The sequence below is a fragment of the Xyrauchen texanus genome, chromosome 40, assembly GCF_025860055.1.
Source record: "Xyrauchen texanus isolate HMW12.3.18 chromosome 40, RBS_HiC_50CHRs, whole genome shotgun sequence".
Lineage (NCBI taxonomy): Eukaryota > Metazoa > Chordata > Actinopteri > Cypriniformes > Catostomidae > Xyrauchen > Xyrauchen texanus.
Genome location: NC_068315.1, coordinates 3,654,535 through 3,668,445, shown reverse-complemented (window position 1 = coordinate 3,668,445; position 13,911 = coordinate 3,654,535).

The window sequence follows — 13,911 nt, the reverse complement described above, 5'->3', positions numbered from 1 at the left end:
AATAAAACAAAAAAAATAGTGAAAATAGTGTTTTATTAGTGCCGTATTTATCATGGGAAGTGTTTTTAGTTAATGGTATGCTGTATGTTGAAATTAACATTTTCAAAATTAACAAATGAACATTAAATTATCCAAGATTGCTAAATTCTGTAAAAGTATTGTTCATTGTTAGTTCATGCCTACAAATTGAGTTAACTAATGTTAATGAATATAACCTTATTGTAAAGTTTTACCACTTCCATTAACTCTATATCTTCCATTGTTTCATTTTTCTCTATCAGTCAGTACAAGCTCTCTTATCAGGGTTGTAAATTTAACAAATACCCTATATTCATAATTCCCCCTCGCCCTGGCTCATTCGACTGCGGGACTGGAAAGAAAACAGAATGTGAGTCATTGCAAAACAGAAAACAAAGAAGAGCGAAACAAAGAGCAGGGCGGTTCATATTTTGTGACAGGGCCTTTCCACATGAAGTGCTGGGGTTGTGTGGAGGAATTATGACAGACTGGTTTTCACAGCTCAACCAAAGCCCACAGAGTCCTACCAAGTGCTAAGAGCTGCCAGCAACGGTGACCTTTTAATATGCCACAAAGACCACGGCACTCTGGGTCAGCTTTCCACAAACAAGAGAAGTGGAAAGCAGGACAGAGGACGAGGCTAAGTGAGAGCTAAGCCTTTACTAGGGTCTTTTAATATGCAGTCATACACAACATCATAAAAAATGGCTTCTATTTTATGCTAAGGAATAATAATAGGCAATGAATTTGTGTTTAAAATGGTGACTGGTAGCAAATCCAGTCATTGTACTTCCTTTTCAAGAGGAAACTACATATAAATGAACTCATTCAGGGATTTAGGGAGCTGTTAGCTGCTGTGTGAGTGTGTGTCGACTGAATGTGTAAGAAATAGCTAGTAGGGGGTTGTCACAATTCTTCTACTTGTGCTTGCTTGTGTAACCACTCGCTGTGACCAGCTTCTTTCTCTCTCAGCCTCCCTCTATTACATTACAACACTGTCATAAACTCATTTAACAAAAGGTTGCAAAAACCCACCATGCAAGTGTCAAGTATCCAGTCCGGTTTCATGATCGAGGCCTCCCCAGTACTTCAACAGGGTGCTAAAACATTCCTCTATTTCAAACCTCCTCTAACAAACTTAAAGAAAAAGAGACCAAACCCAACAAAATTACACATATACAGACATTTGCCTTGCTAACTAAATTAAACTAATTGTGCTGGGTTTATGTTTCTCAAAAACAGTTCAATACGACATGTCCTTGTAATTATTGATTTGGTAAATAGCCGAAAAAAATAAGTGGGATAATGTACGATAAGCCGGTCATTATCGCTAAACAATTGCAATAATGTTAGGTTATCTCTTGCATATAATGAATAAACCCAAACACTAACATTATATATATAATAATGTATATTATTATGTCAATTTAACACGTTAATAACGCGCGATTAATTTTACCAAAAATAGCGTTGTAAAACAGTTAAAGAATGGGCAAGGAGGAGGCGAGAACCGGCTTGTCAACATAAATAATAATTTAAGAAACTTAAAACAAAACATAAACAAACACACATGCGGACATGCCCGTAATTCTCTCTCTCACCAACCATCGTCACCAGCCGCCTTTATCCCTCGCGCGCCTCATCAGGCCGATTGGGGACCGCGCGCGCGATATTCCGACCGGCCCCGCCCCCCTCCGCTCCACAAGCGTGTTAAAAAAATTAGTAAAAAACGCATTTAATCGCAATGCTTTCCTGAGAGATTCCTGAGAGATTCAAGCTTGTAGTACCACCTGTTTACTCCAGAGGGCAGTAAGAGAAATTTCAGCTGTATGAGCAATGCACAGTTTATACAGTGAAGAAAACATTAAAGGGGTCATGACATGGTTTTTTTTATTGTATTATTATGTTCCCTTAGGTGCAATTATAGTATTAATATATTTTTTTTTAAGAAAAACTTTTAAAATCTAGTGATTTATGACCTTTTCCCACCCTGTTTCTCATCCTCTGATTCAAACAGTCTGTTTTGGGGGCGTTTTCCATTGAAGACTTCAGTGTTAACGCCCACTGTTATGATTGGCTAACGTCAGTGCCTATGTATCAATTATTGACGCCCCAGCCAGAACAATATGCAAGTAAACTAAGTAAAAACACTGTGATTATTCATAATGAATGAAATTGCGCTTTAAAAAGTAGTTTAAAGTTTAAAATAGATTACTTACAGTTTGCGTCGTCGTTGTTCCCAGAATAGTCGGCACGGACTTATCTTTGAGCAACAGTTTTCTTTTCTGGCAAAGCCAGCATCATATTGAGATTTGTTCTCAAAACAGTCATCCTTAAAATGTACAGAACAAACGCTTAAGTTAACACTGCCGTGACTGGGTCGTCCGCAAAAAATAAACTGCATCCATTTTTCCCTGACGTCTGGATCTTTCGGCAGCTTATTCAGAGGTTTTGTTTGACCACAGCCAGGAACAGCACATCTGTGAGGCATCGTAATTTTCCTGTGCACAAGTAGTCTCTGTCAGAGCTCGCTGTCCATCGACTGAACACTTGTGAGGCGCACGGCGATACTGAAATGAGCGTAGTTGTCTTAGCGCTTATAGCGTAGTTATGTTGTGCTGGAGGCGGTCATATGCAAACGCTGTTACGTCACTTCTAACCGACACATCACTTCTAACCATGAATCCAGAACGAGCTGTATTTTGAGCTTGATTAAATAAATGATTCGTTTAGAATGGGGAGGACGTCTTAAAATATTAAACTTGCAGGACGTTTTAATGATACAAAGACCTCTTATATACCAAAAGATCAAGGCAAATTTGGTTTCTCATGTCATGACCCCTTTAACAACTCTTCAGCGGACACACAACATAAACGTGCGAACTAAGGGATCTCAAGATGTGTTTAAAGATTGAGTATTAAACTATATTTAACTCGACACAGTGACCAAAACATTTTACTTTTATGACGCAACACACCCGAGACGTGACACAAGCATGTCTTACGCAGGTCGTACGGTCTTTACCTCACAAATATTTAATTACTAACGCGGTTAAGGAGGTGTCCTTTAAACTGTTACACCGTTTTTACCCAGTCAATCTTTAGTTAAGAAACATGCTCCCTAAAATAGATCCACTTTGCTCCTTCTGTAATGCTGTAGATTAATCCGCCCCTCACATTTTTTGGGAATGTGTCCGCGCTGTAGTATTTTGGAGAAAATTTTGTTTGTTTGTACGTACCTCTATTTTAACTAGTTTGTCTTTGCTTTATAAAGACGCTTTATTTGGTTTTCACAGTTTTGATAACTTAAGTTCATATTTTCTGATAAATCTGTTTATTTTTCTTGCCAAGGTTTTTTATACATAAGTGTAAATTTATGTCTATAAACAGAACTCTTCTGCTACAAGAATGTCATGCATTTTAATTACCTCAATATTTTTTTATTTTATATATCTATATATATATATATATATATATATATATATATATATATATATATATATATATATATATATATATATATTTATATTTAAAGATAACTATGTATAATTATTTCATCATTATATATTGAATTATTGTTATATGAGGGCTTTCTCAGAGAATATTTGTATATGCGATTAATTAATCAGGACACTATGTAATTAATTAGATTAAAACTTTTAATCGATTGACATCCCTAATATATATATATATATATATATATATATATATATATATATATATATATATATATAACGTTAACATTATATAACATTGTTAGTGGTTATTTAGTAGATTTATTAATATGTTTTTGTCCTTGTTTGCTTACCTTTTTCTATGAAAATCATTTTCCGGGTGCAATTCATAACCAAAAATGCTTAAGCTAAATCGACAGCATTTGTCATAAAAAAATAAAATAAAAATAAAATAAAATAAAATAAAATGCAATTTTGACTTGGCCCTTCATTAATTGAAAATCTAAATAAAAGAAGAAGAAAAAAATTAGACTTGGCCTATCGTTTATTGGAAAAATGTAAAATAAATCTGGTTACATTAAGGCACTTACAGTGGAAAAGTATAGCCACAAGAAATAATAGTTTAGTGTAATAAAATCAAGGATTTATGGCATATAGATTAACATTTTTATGGCGTTACCTCGTCTTGACTTTTAACTTTACACATATAAGATTATCAAGTGTTTTATCACACTAAAATCATGTTAACATGTTCAGTGTTTACATTTTGTGGTTATACTTTTGAATGGGTGTTCACTTTAATGCTTATGGACTGGCACATTTACTTCCATTGTAAATGCCTTACTGAAACTGCAATCTGTCCCCCTTTTTTTAAGGACAAGTCCATTTTATTTGTTGGTGTATCAACATTATACCACAAATGCTGTTGATTATTTTTAACTTGTATTGAGTTAAGTTAAGCTCTGTTGTCATTATATGAGGCAAGCGTAGACTTCCATCGTAAATGCATTACTGTATACATAGATTTTTATGCTTGTTTTTGCAAAGGAAGGAACGTGTCAAATAAAACATTATTTTTGCCGATACTTCGACAGCATGTCACAGGTGATGTCCACTGAGCTTAAATTCTGTTTAACTCGATATATTACTTTCACATATTGAGGAATGATGACCATATTCCTAGACTCACAAACCAATAAAGATATGAAAATCGACATTTATTAACAAGTAAAAGGAATGCATGCTAATAAATGATGCATTTTCAAATTTAATGTGTGTGTATGTTTTCCAACATTTACCAATTTACAGCATCTACTGTGAAGGTGTTGACAATGAACGTGTCATGTTGGACACACAGTTGGCCTCACAGTTATTACGTCAGAGGAGAGCAGGTGGCTATTTTGTATCTGTTTAGCATAAGGACCCGGCGTGCAAACCCACATGATTCTCTGTCAGCGCAGGCCCTCGAGGCAGGTGTGGCCGTACAAGCGAGCGGCTTCAAAAAATGGCCCCGAAATCAAATGCTGCTGCTCCACGTCCCCGTTCAACTCGACCAGATCGGCTGTCACTCCTGACATGGCTTGTCAGAAGTTCTCCTTCACTGCTCATGGACAACATGGGGGTCAAAAGAGCAAGTACAATGGGCCAAACCATTCTTCTTTTTTTTCTCCTTCCCTCTCAGCAGACAATGCACTCAGAAATGACAGGAGAGGTTGGGTTAAAACTAGCTGCCAGAAAAATAGACGCAGCAAAGGAGAAAAAGTAGCTCACACACTCTTCGGTTATTCTCTTTTCTTTAGTGGATGCAGGGATGTTGCTTTGACAGTCAGGGAAACTAAAGGTAGAAAGGCGAGAGAGAGCAACCGTGTCCCCTACATCACTCTAGGTTGACTTTTTGAGCAAAAGTCACATACAAGTAGAATATATTAAAACAGTAGTTCACAACTGGATTTGTTTCAGGACCCAGAATTTACATTGGGCATCAAGTGGCAACCCAACACAATAGCAAAATTGTTTATCATGCAAAAATATATTTCAATAGTTTCATGCTCACAGCACAAGTCTTGTGATGGTCAGTAAAAACGATGACCTCGTTGCAAGTAAACCCACATTTAATGTTGTCTGGGGTTTTATATTAAAATGCTATTCTTTCTTTTATCCTGTATAGATTTATTTGTGTTTATTGAGGATGTGGGGATGTCACCTAACCTCTCCATGTTGGCATCGGCCTAATTTTGCAAGCTTCTACCAAGCGACAGATGAATTTGATGAAAACTGTAGAGTTTGATTGGACGCACAGCCTTTGACATGAACAGTGAATGATATGGGAAATGTTTTCCCTTCCTTTTAAATATAGACAAGCCTATTTATTTTGCTATTCTAAATATGCACGATTACATAGTAGCAAATTATGATTTGCATTAAGCATTGTTTTTCCCAGCTGTACGCAACCCTATCTGAACAATTAATAGTCAGTCAAACATACAGTCGTGCCCCAAACTCACTCAATTGGTTAAGTCAATCTGTACATTTCCATGCACAGTTATAATGGATTGCATAGACAAGCACCAGTCTGTCTGAGTATACAGTACATGACACAATGCTTAATGGAATATTTGAAGGAAGGAATTTTAACGTGGGTCTTTGAGAATGTGCTCAAAGCAGAGAACAATTGTGATCCGATTAACATGTATTCATGCTGTGTGAAGCCAAGCTACAGTCGCATTATCTAGGTCTGATAATCTTGATGAACTTGAATTGAAAAATCAGACTGAAAAAATTTCAGTCAGACTAAAGCATATACATTACATTTAAAAAAAGACAAATTACTGTATTGAAATCGTACTTTTTACGTACTATGTAAACGACTGAGCATTGCCATGTGTGGTTGATTGGGATGCTCAAACAAAAATCTATCTTTTTAATGTTTATAATGCAAAAAAAAATGATCTTTCCATGAAAATTTACTTGAAACAAATAAATAATAAATACATAATAATAATAATAATAATAAAAAATAATAATAAAAAAAATAAATATATATATATTTTTTATTTATTTTTATAAAATATAATATATAATATATATATTTTTTGTAATTATTTTTATATATATTTATTTTTTAAACATTTAGTAATATTTGGTAATGCTAACTTACAAAAATGGGTTTCACTTTATTTTACAGTATGTGTACTTTCAGTATACTTACAGTGAACTTACCCAATAAAGTGCTGAGCAATATTAGGAGACTACATGTCATTAATATTGCTTAAGGTTAGAGCTGGGTTTGAGTTTACATTTAGTACATATAGTTGGTGTAATTATATAGTAAGTACATTTAGAACAGGGGCGAATTACAGAAAACGTCCTATCTTAAGTCTTAAGTTAAGATCTTTCCACAAATTCTAATAAGATAGGATAATGCATATAGGAAATGTTATTCTGTAATAGCTTTTGTCCTAAATTAGATCCTAACTGAAATTGCCATAGTAACCAAGCAGATAAGAAAGGATTAGGATCATTCTGTAATGCGCCACTAGTACTGTAATATAAATTGATGCCCAAAAATGGGTAACACTTTATAATAAGGTTCCATTTGTTAACATTACTTGCAGTGGGTATAACTAACAAACAATTACAAATATATTTTTACATCATTTATTCATCTTTGTAAATCTTAGTTAATAAAAATACAATAATTAATTGTTAGTTCATGTTGCATTATGTAATACAACAGTATACAGTGTGTTTTAAACAACATCACCATTTTAAAGATTCATAAATGCTCTAAAAGCATGTTGTAGTTGACTAATGTTAACAAATAGAACCTAATTGTAAAGTGTTTCTCTTTGTCTTAAGCTGATATATGAAAGCATTTTAATAGATCAAAATGCACACTTCACTTGTAAAATGTAGTTTTAAGAAAGATGACACAAAGCAATGCTATGTGCAAAACATTAAACTTCACAGTTCAAATTCTTGTTCCTATTTCTATTTGCTTTTTAAAATTGTCCCCTTTGTTCGTTTCTCTTGATTTCTTTCTATCTTTCTCATCCATTCCAAAGATTGATTAGCTTGCACTTTTTGCTCTCCTCTGTTTAAGTCACACCCCGAGCAGTTGACCCCAGATCTGGCCATGTTGACACCTCTGTTCTATTCATGAGGTTCAATTAGATTCAAGCGCACTGCAGGCCTGGCAAACAAGGGGCCGGTTGGAGGAGACGGGCCCTGTATCAAACATGCTCCTCAGACTGGAGAGTGGGTAAATGTCAGAGGGGAAAATGTTCCCGGATAACCTGAATGCACATTCGCCTGTCTAATTAACCCAGAGCTGGGGGGGCGTTTGAGGAAAGGAGATGACAAAAGATCTGTGATGACTTACATCAGCGGTACATCTGCTACTCTCCACATTTGCCTTCTAGGGATACTGGCAATGTCAAACTGAAATAACGAAGAAGATGGAGTGGTGCTCAAGAAGCAAACAACAACAACAACAAACTATTATTTGAATGTAATTGTACAAGCAAAAGTTTAACCATTAGTTTAATTCACTGTTGGAGAAGCTACTTTGAAACAAGCTGATTATAATGGAACTACAGTCAAGATACTATTGTAACACTTCTGTTGTGTGACAAAATTCAAATGTACTTTTCTGTTTGGATCAAATAGACACAGTTGAGCACAGTAGATATATAGCACTCTTCCCTTTTGATTATAAATATATATATATATATATATATATATGTATTTCAGATAAACCTGACCCTAAAGTCATGTAAAAACAAAATAGACAGTGATTGGTTGCTTTGCATGTCAATCAGACAGTCTCTTCCTGTCTAAGGCGGTTCTTGCTCACAATAAGCTGCAGTGTCGACCAGATTTTATACCGACAGTCAAAACAAGTTTCTCCCCAACACTGCCCAAAATGAATGGACTGCATGAAAGTTGATGACATTTCTAAGAGAATATTTTTCAAAGTCCTCTTAGAGCAAATTAAACCCTCTAGAGAAACGGCATCACTCACAGATTGATAAATATCCACTAGTTTCTTAAACGGCCACTGTATGCATTTCTCTGGAGCCGCTGAGGGATCTGACAGCGGGAACTTTGACACTCAGTCTTTCATTCTCTCCTTCCATCATAGCTGTGAACTCCACCTCTCTCGCCTGCATCTTTACGAGATTAGATTCATGATAGTTGTCAGGCCTATTTTTGAGTGGGGCCTGTTATTTTTAAGATAAGTTTATGTGACATCACCACTCTTGATATATTAGATTTTCTTGTGAGCATTTCAAGTGGAGGGTGTCGGTTTTTTTTGCCTCCCAGCTCTTGACACAATTTGTAAGGGGGACAGAAGTCTCCGCATTCAATCTCCTTTTGCTCTTGTCCATCAGAAAAAAAGGGGAGGGGTTAAATTATACAGTCAAATATTGAATTGTTCTTTCATCAGCATACCCTCAGCTCTCCTCTAATTCCCTCTAATTCTGCATCTTCTACACGTGAATGATCAGAGAGCGAGAGGACTATGGACCAATGGAAGCATTATGGTCGGACATGGAGATCGACGATTGACAACTGTGATCAGTTAGAGGAGAAAAGGACTTGTAGCAAGAGGTCATGACCTTTCGCACAAGGTTAACCCACTGAGTTTTCCCAAAGCAGAGAAACAAGCTCTCATATGGGAATAATCAAATTAGTTAATCATTTGAAGTCAACACACTGTTGACACTGTTAACACAATGAATGATGGTAATGGTGTAACAGGCCTTCTTTTTGATAATATATATCAAATATTGATTGGTTAATGAAATAAATAAGCACAAAACAAGTAAAATGTGCTTTCTGTGGTATACAACATCAGGTAGGACGCCTCCTGATTGGGTGAATATCAGATAATATTTAGACACAATTTCTACCTAATATCAAAAGAAAAGAAAATGCGAATAATATTTTATTCAAAGATGATGAAGCCTGTTTTAGCATCGTATTTGTATTTATTTATTTATTTTTATTTTTGGAAATGTAAGTATTTTTTTCAGTCTAAACTCTAAACAGCGTAATGAAAAAAAAATAAATAAATACCATAAATATAATACATTAAAAATAGTAAATAATTGTAAAGGTGAAGAGTGGACATTTTTTGGAGCATAAAATACGTTAAAATATTTAAAAAAAAAAATTAGTTTGGGAAACCTATTTGAGAACAGTCATTATTTTAGCAATTTAATTCAGTGACGTTAATGGCATATAAATTACACACTTTAGCTTTAAAAAAAATTTATATTGTTTTTATAGAATTTATATAAATCTTAAACTAATTTTTATATTATATAAATATATATTGTTTTAATTTTTACAGTATATATAAATAAATAAATCCTGTAAATGTACTGTTCATTTTTTATTTAGTTAACTAATGTAGCGTATTTAATGAATACAACATTGTTATAAAGTAACCATATAATTTTCCTTTATTTTTTATTATTTTTTTATATTTGGGTGGGGGGGTGGTGAAATATTACCTGGACATGTTTTTATGAGATTCACCTGATCATTACTCTCATAACATGCATGATCCATCCTCAAACACCACAAAACACAGACTAATAAAGACACATCCATCCATTGTTCTTCAGCTAACTTGGACATTGAGTCTGTCCTCGCAGGACGGCTGTCTCTATGCTAACAGAGTTAATGACACCAGATTTGTGGTGTGCATAAAGCACGTTGTGAATGGGGAGGAAGCCAGGCATGTTGCTTTAAGTCCTGCCCGTGTCAGCAGCACAATTGCCTTACAAATCCCACAGTGAAGACCCCTGAGTTATGGTCTCTGTACAGCCCACCCCACCGGCTCACACCTTGATTACACTTAAGGGATGGTAATCTTGAACATACACAAATACCAGCACAGTCAAACCCAGAGCTAAGACCCACACTCAATGCAGATGGGAAATTACTGTAATTCCCACTTGCATTTGGGTGCAAAGGCAGTTCCCCCTCCCTTCCTAAAGCTGCTCTCTAAATCCATGTTTAGTGGCTGCTGTAGATAAGAGCTAAGCGCAGACAGCCACTATAATTGACGCGTATCCCTCTTTAGTTGAAGGATATCAGAGCAAGGCATTATCCAGCTCTATTAGTGTTCTGTTAAAGTGGGAACTGTACCGCCTTACCGCAGTAAATGTAGCTTGCATCGTCCTGGGAAAGAAAACTTTTAAATGCAGTTTTGTTGTTTATTTTTTGTTGATTGGTTTCTTTGGTTCTATGATTAGTCTTTTTGCCTTGATCAAGTTTTAAAAGTGATGCTTTAAAAGTACTTTATCATATTCTAGTTTGTGCATAGACAACTACATTTATGTCATTTTGATTGATTTCCCCTGAAAAGTGTAAATACTACATAAACATTTCTCTGTTTAAGCATACCGACCCAGACAGATCTCACTGTGAAGTTGGTGACTGTAGGTCGAAAGTTAAGTTGCTGAAATCTACTGTGTACCCAATTTGAAATCACTGCCCCCAGTGGCTGAAGCTAGAAGCGATGTTGAACATATGAGCACAAATGAGCTTCAGTTTCCGGGGGAAATGTCCACAGAATTATGCCAAAAGCGAGTATTTTAAGTTGTAAATTATGAAATACAGTCTACAGGAATGCATACTTAATTAACCATATGCCCTAACCCAAACCCCAATCCTAAACCAAACAGTCAGTGGAGTAAAAATTTAATTTTAGAGTTAAAATGCAGCATTAAAATCATGCTCACCATTGTTTATTTGAAGACACGCAGGCTTGAGTGAGGTTTAAGATGCCATTTATCTGATGAATGTAAAACAGAAAAGTAATGTCTGTTGTCTGTAAAGTGCGGTCCGAGGGAGTTGTACTCGGAAACATCATATCCTGCCGGAGATAGGAGGCAGGGGCGAGGAGCCTACCCCCATGCGGGACGGGGCTCAACTGGTGGTGGTGGGGTGGTGGAGGTTGCCGGTTAGCACACTGAAACAGCAATGTGATGGATTGTGAGCAGACTTATAAAGCAATGGCTTACATGTGATTGGCTAGGAGTTATCCAGCTAATTATGTGATGATGTACAGCTGCTAGTCTTCCTGTTAGAACTACGCTGCGCTTCCATTTCCTGATTTGCACAGGACTAGAACCAAGTTTGGGTTGGAATATTTTTTTGTGTTTTGTTTTTCAGACCAATGGCAGACGATGGTAAGGTTCTTAAAACCTGTTTGAAAAGAATAATTATTTTTGTATTCTGTTTGGTGACGCTACTGGCGCAGAAATTCACCTTAAATCATATGCTTATAGTTCAATCTTTTGGTTTTATAGAACCAAAAGCTCACTCGATTTCAAAACAAAACTTAACAGATTGGTTAAGAGTTACTTGGAAAAAATAACAATAGTCCAGAAAAGATTCCGAAATTAAACGTTTCGGGTCAGGCCCACACTACAAGCAACATCATTACCGAGAGCGGCTGCAATTCAGGCTTCCTTCTGGATGATTGTGTGGTCCTGTAAAAACCATGTAGGTCTCAGGTGGCCCGGAAAAGAAAGCGGGAGAAAGAGAGGAGTATGATGCTGGTTTATTTGGCAGATGGGGTAAATGAAATATCCACCTCGCATAGGTGAGCTCCCGCAAGACCCCGCTTGAAATTCATAGACACTGTGCATATGAGAACTCTGAAACAGCGTGGAGCGCCAGGTCGCCTGAGTCAAGAGTGTTTGGAGTGGCGCTTTATTAAAGATGAATCAAAGGCAAATAAAAAGAATGTCAGCACACATGTTCAATTACAGATATTTTCCATGGTGCATTGGAGTCGAGCAGGGTGCTAATCATATTAATCGATATGTAAATTTAAAGTACACAGAATAGCACAGGCTCCTGTGACTATATGTTTATGTTTAAGCTACATTAAAGGGCCATTAAAGGCATGTTTCTCCCACACACGGTATAATGCAAATTGTGACATTTATTTGAACTCATCAGAATAGAAAAATACGAGAAGAAAAAAATAAATAAAAGTGACATTTTCACCTGTTTTGCAATATACTGACGTTTTTTTTTTTTTTTATAATTTGTTTTTTTTATGAATCAGGAGGGTTCGTAGGTTTTGCAGAAAGGCAAAAGTACTTTAGGAAGTCACATTAATATTATGGGATGTAGACTCCTGAGTGATGAGTCCTCATGCCGGTAGAGTGACGCGCATACTACTGCAAACATTGTTGAAGGGGAAGTGCTCATATCCAGAATCTATTTTAATTTTGCTTTATTTTTGTCTTTTGACACAATAATAACTATCACTAGACTACAGCAATTAAAAATAATAGCATTGTTTAATTATTATTGTTATTATTATTATTGATGTTGTTGTTGTTGTTGTTAATAATAATTATATAATTGTGGTGAGCAGAGCGAGGCCGAGAAGATAAGTGGCGAATGACTTCCACTTGTGCGTCACACCGGTTTTGCAGTGAGGGGAGGCGGGAGTGTTTAAGGAGAAGAGACAGCAGTAGACGGAAGAGAAATGTACAAAGCTTGTCCGAGTGTCTGAATGTCTTTATGATTTGACGCAGCTGGCTGAAAAGCAGTGCATGTTTTTGTTTCTTTGTATGCTGAAAAGTGTTATTAAATGTCTATGTGTTTGTCAAGACGGTCCCAGCTTCCTCCTTTCCAATCTTTAATTGTTACACTGGTGCAAAACCCGGGAAGGTGGAAGTGTGTGGCGTCCAAGGAGTCCTTGCTGCTTACTGAGGATTGCGACTCCAATGGAGTGCTCGATCTGGTCGTGTTGGAGCACTGCATCAACCGGCAACCGGAAGGGACTGATGAGGGGTCCAGTGCCATCATCCGGCGTCGCAGACAGAAGCACGACAGTGAGCTGAGGGCCAGTCAACAATGTGTCCGGGGCCAACAAGCCCATTTCTCTCTCCTCTCTCTGCTTTCTCTCTCCCCTTTGTTATTCCCTACCCCCTCTTCCCTTCCCTTCTCCTCTCATTCGCCCTGTTCCCCCTCCCAGGCATGCACAGGTTGGACCCAGAGACCTGTGTGACCCGTCGATGCTCCCTTCATTTGAGAAATGGAGAAATTGGTTGGAGAAACCCCTGACCTGAGTTCAGCGATTTGGGGTATGTGGTGAGCAAAGCGGAGCCGAGGGGCGTCTGGGCAGTGCGACGCCATGGCGAATGTTTCTTTATTCCTGTACATCTGAAAAAAATGCTGCTTGGTTTTGAATGACCAAGTTAGTTCTCAAAGAGATGCTTAAGGCGAAACATACTCTTTGCGTGAATGTTAAAGCTTCTAGTTAAGCAAGCTCGATTTTCTGCATAGTTGCATTCCACAATGTGTCATACTGCAATTCATAACACAATGAGAGTACACTGAATGCATTGCATTCTCAACATTGCCGCAAAGGGTTCTACAGTGGAAATGTATGTATACT